Source organism: Arachis hypogaea, chromosome 2 (assembly GCF_003086295.3).
Source record: "Arachis hypogaea cultivar Tifrunner chromosome 2, arahy.Tifrunner.gnm2.J5K5, whole genome shotgun sequence".
In the NCBI taxonomy this organism is placed as follows: Eukaryota; Viridiplantae; Streptophyta; class Magnoliopsida; order Fabales; family Fabaceae; genus Arachis; species Arachis hypogaea.
The window spans coordinates 92,036,936-92,042,097 of record NC_092037.1 but is presented as its reverse complement, the minus strand read 5'-3'; the positions used below and the strand labels follow the sequence as shown (position 1 = coordinate 92,042,097).

At 24.7% G+C, this 5,162-nt stretch overlaps 1 long non-coding RNA gene across 1 annotated transcript; it reads right to left on the bottom strand.

Annotated features, from left to right (window-relative positions):
* Window positions 1–807: 807 nt before the first annotated feature.
* LOC140179958 (uncharacterized) lies at window positions 808–3,381 on the bottom strand. Its single transcript, XR_011874225.1, has 2 exons — window positions 2,934–3,381; window positions 808–2,687 (listed from the first exon to the last, which is right to left on the bottom strand). It is a non-coding gene; the product is annotated as an uncharacterized lncRNA (long non-coding RNA).
* Between the last annotated feature and the right edge of the window lie 1,781 nt (window positions 3,382–5,162).

Sequence of the window (5,162 nt, the reverse complement as noted above, 5' to 3'; positions counted from 1 at the left end):
TCCTAATTTGGTCTCTAACATTTTAAATATTCTATTTTAATTCCACAAAATCTCAAACAGATTTAATTAATGTTGTCCTATTATTAATTTTGATTTGAATAATTAATAAAAAACTTTAACATTAATGATCATTGGTAGATCAATTTTACTAGGTCGATTTTACTTACCTACTGTAATCAAACGTTACAGTAACTTTTAAATATGTTAATTGTTTATGTCAAAATTATTAACAGTGGGATAACAATAATAGTATTAAACTCATTTAAAAGTTTTTGAAATTAAAATAAAGCGTTTGAAATGTTAAAGAATAAAATAGTACTTTATTTTTATATTTATTTTTTTAAATAATTAAAATAAAGATAATTTCTATTGATGTTATGATAGTAATTAAATATATATATGTAAATTTAATTTCCATTGTAAATACATTAAAATTAAATTAAATTTTTATTGTATGAGTTGAAAGTGAAAAGTGAAAATTCATACTCCTTTTACTTTATTTTCTTAACCCTAATGCATATAAAGGCTTTAATATGTGCGTACAATTTTGACCCTATATGCTCACACAGTGATTCGTTATAAGAAAAATGGCGTCTCCTCGGTATAATGTTGAAATCTGAAAATAGATTTATCTAAGTCAAATTGAAAAAGCAACTTTTTGAAAAAGAAAACATTCGATTTTTCGAAAGAAGAATACCATGTCAATAGGTTAGACAAGTGACTTTATCAATAGCAAAGGAATATATATACATTCATATTTTATAATTATAAATATTTTAAATTAAAAAATGATTGAACTTAAATATGAGTTCTATCAAAATTGATTATATTATATATAAATTAAACAATTACAAATGCAATCAAAATCTAGTACAACAATAATCGATTATATAATAATAAGTTAATAACATAAGGATGATAAATTCTAAAATTAATCTTAAAATAAAACAAACCCTAAATCCAACCCTAACTAATTTTGGTTGTCTATCAATTCAATTATAAAGATTATTCTCTAATTAGAAGCATGACTATTGTCCACTACTACTGTATGTATGAACATATATATCTTTATTCAATATATATTTAAATATAAAGAAATATTGAATATACGTTTGATTTGATTTAATTTATATACGTGAATCAATCCCAAATACACGCAATGATGTCTCCACAAGAGTCCATTCATAATTATTGAATGCTACAAACTGTATATCACAGAATTAAGGAGAGTGTGGGGGGTCATAGATACAGATAGAGAATTCAACAAATAAATATACATATACATAACATAAAATGAGCTAAAATAAATTAAATTATAATAATAAAAAAGCTTAGCTTTAAAGTTAGGCAATGTAAATGATCATGGGAATTTGGACTGAAGACCGTGGCTTGCACGAAGTTGAAGTTGGGAGTAGTCAACATCCCTAGTCTATCAAATATCAATACGCACGTGATAATGTAGCTATGTTTGGTTTATACTTAGGTGATAATAACTAGAATAGAGTAGGGTTTAGATTTAATTTTAATTTTAATTGCTGTTTGAAATGTTTATATAAATTCAATTTTATTTTATCTGTAAGTTGAGAATATTTTAATTTTAATTTTATTTGTTTTTAACTTGTGAGATATAAAAAAGATGTAACATTATTATATAATTTGATGATTATTTAAAATAAATCTAATTTTTATATAAAAAAATCTATTAAATTATTAATTAATAATCTTCTCTTAATGATTAAAGATCTTTTGCATTAGTGAGAGGTCTTTGATTTAATATCTACTTAAAACATATTTTTGTATAAGTATATAACATATACATGTATAGAATGCGAGTTAGTCAGGGTTGAAGTTCAATCCACACTTTATTCAATCTGCATGAAAATCATATTCATACTCTATCCTACTCACTGCAGATCGAATTGGCAACCCTACCCGACCGGATTGGGTCGGGTTGAATATCCACAATGTGCATGTTGCCACCTCTATATATATTTTATAATAATATTTTTATTTTTATTTTTGGGTTATTAATTAATTATAATATTATATGTCTATTATTTAATTTTCCTTTTTTTTATCTTCTTCTTCTTCTTGAATTCCTATCCTTTGCGCAATTTGAGGATGATGCCAAGTTATGTCAACAGTGAATAAAAGGGCACAAAATAATGGAAATTAAAAAGTACTACATACCCTATAGTACTCTTAGATTTAAAGCTATGCTTTCCTCAATAATGAAACTCAGATATACCTCCTCAATAAAATCAAATAAACCCTTTTCTTGCTATTTTGATGACTTCAACAACACCACAAGAAACGTATATTATGGTGATGAGAATATAATTAGAAGATCTCAACTTTTTGTGGTGTATCATCATTGGACATATATATACACTACTTCAATAATTCAAGTGATACATTTATTACAACCTTTTAAGCAACTAAAAGAATACTTTCAAAAATAAAAAATTATATATTTGTAAACATATTCTATCTCATGTTTGTATCAAATCTTTGATGTGATGCTAAAGATGAATATTATACCAAAGGACACACAAAATTAATATAAGTGAATACTTTGATGAAAACAAAAAGAGAAAGAAAATAAGAACTTGATAATCTATAGCCTTACATATTTTTTTTTCTCTCCACCATTTTTCTCCATATTCATTCTAACCAAGCTGCTTGCTCTTGAGAGGAAGCAAAAAATAGAAGGAAAAAAAGAAATAAGATAAGTAGTTAGTCACTAAAATTTGCATAACAATAAAAAAACTAATAAAAGAGAAAGTGGGTAATAAAGAAAAAGATCATCAACAAAGGAAGAACGAAAAGAAATAAAAAATAAAAAAATATATGTCATTAGTCACTAAAACTAGCATAACAAAAATGAAAGAGAGGACAATAACTATATATAGAGTAATCAAAAGATTCATCACCTTGTATAGTGCATGATTATTATGAGGGACCAATAATCCAATATTGGTGTTACGTTTTTCTTCTTCTTATGATGAAAGCATAGAACATATTCATCCACACATCCCAAAAAAAAATCCAAAGATTCATTAGAAGCAGTGTGAAGAACCCATGAAACTCAGGATGGATAGCGCTACAGAAAATCAAAGAGCATAAAAACTCTTCACAAACAACGGATCATCGCCGATGCTTTCGTGGCGCTATCCCTCCTGAGCTTTACAGATTCTTCCACACTATATTAAAAAAAAAAAAACTCACACCATTGTGAAGAAGAAGATGAAGTGCTATATATGTATGTAATAAGATCACCAATACTACCCTTTTATTGTATATATATATAAAAAAAATTGAAATGAAATGGTAGAAGGATAGCTAGCAACCATTATGTGACATTAAATGCTTCTGATACATGGTGGGGAGGAACGTAGCAGAGGTATTTATAGAAGCAGAAGAGAGAAGGGGACGTTGCAATATATATTCACAATCAAAATAGTAAAATATATTAAAAAAATTAAATTGAGAAAGGAAATTAATTTTTAATAATTAATTAAATTGTTTGTGGACACTCCTCAAACCTACCTGTAACCATATATAGTTGTTTAATCAAATATAAATTTTAGGGTTAATTAGCTGACCTTTTTGAATATAGATTAGGTGATATTACATGTATAGCATGTATCTTTTAATTTGTTGTTTGTGCTCACTTTTTTGAAAAGGGATCAACTGTGTTATATTCTATAAAATATATAAAGATATTTTGTAAATAGTCTTTAAATATTTTTTTAGAAAAAGTTCCTCAACACTTGAAAGTTGAAAACGAAGAGGTGTAGCTACACTTTATTTGAATAAATATTTAAATGTTATGTTAACTAATAATACATGTTGACATATATCATTAAAGGAAACCTTATTTGATTAAAGAAAAATATTCTAGATTTGATTTTGACGGGTAAATCAAAATACCACATATTTCTGAATTATTGGAACATGAAACTCATGTTATGTGGATTTTATATATTACTCGTGTATTTTTTATTAATTTAAATTTTTAAAATAATTAATATTATAACATAATATTAAATTTTTTATGAATAAAAAATTTAGAGTTTAATTTTTATAAAAAATAAAAAAATGCAAAATTTTATGAATAAACTATCAAAATTTTTTTACACAACAGTATGTTAAAAATATAATTATTTATGTGATAAGTGATATTATAAATTTACAACAAATAAAATATCTAAAAAGTTAAAAGCATTTAAAGACAAAAAGATAAATAACATCTCTCATGCACGATTTTTAAAATATGTTATTTTTTGAACAACTAAAAATAATGATCTCTTTCGAATTACTATTTTACTATTAGTTAATTATATTTTATAAGTTAAAAATTAATTCGTTATGAATTTAAATTTTATTATTTAACAGTTTATTATTAATTAATTAATTATTATATATACAAAATAAAATTTAAATCTACTCTAATATTTATTTAATTAGATAAATAAATTAACTATTTGAACAACTTAAATCAATTACTATTAGACAATTATTCTATCACCACCATCATCATATGAAATAGCGATGGACTGATTTTCTAAATAAGACAATCCTCTGATAACATTTTTGTTATTGACAGCTACATTTACTTAAACCATACATAATTAATAACTGCATGAGAGTTTTGATAAATTGATGCTTTAATTACCAATAACAACTTGCTCATTTAGAAAACAAACTAAACTTCTATAAATGGAGCAATGTAAAAAGCTCATCACTGTTAACGATGCTAGTAAGTAGTAACCACCACCACCAAATTGACATTTTTTAATTTTTAATTTTTAATTTTTTTTCTTTATTTTTACATTTGGTTTTACTATTGAGTAAATAATTGGTGGGTCTTAGTCTTTCCATTTTCACTATTTATCTTAGTTTTGTCCTTGGAATACCCCTGCCGACTACCATTATTATTGAGTCCATAATTTTTCATTCTGTTCAAAAATACTACGTATACAACTTTTAGAGACTTTGAATTATTATTATTATTATTATTATTATTATTATTATTATTATTATTGAAACTAGTGATGATATTTGCTCCTAAGAAATCAAATGATTATTTTTAATGAGAATGAATGCTTAGTCTTATTTGGGTAAGCAAGGGGGTTTTATCCTGAAGTCTCCCCTTACTA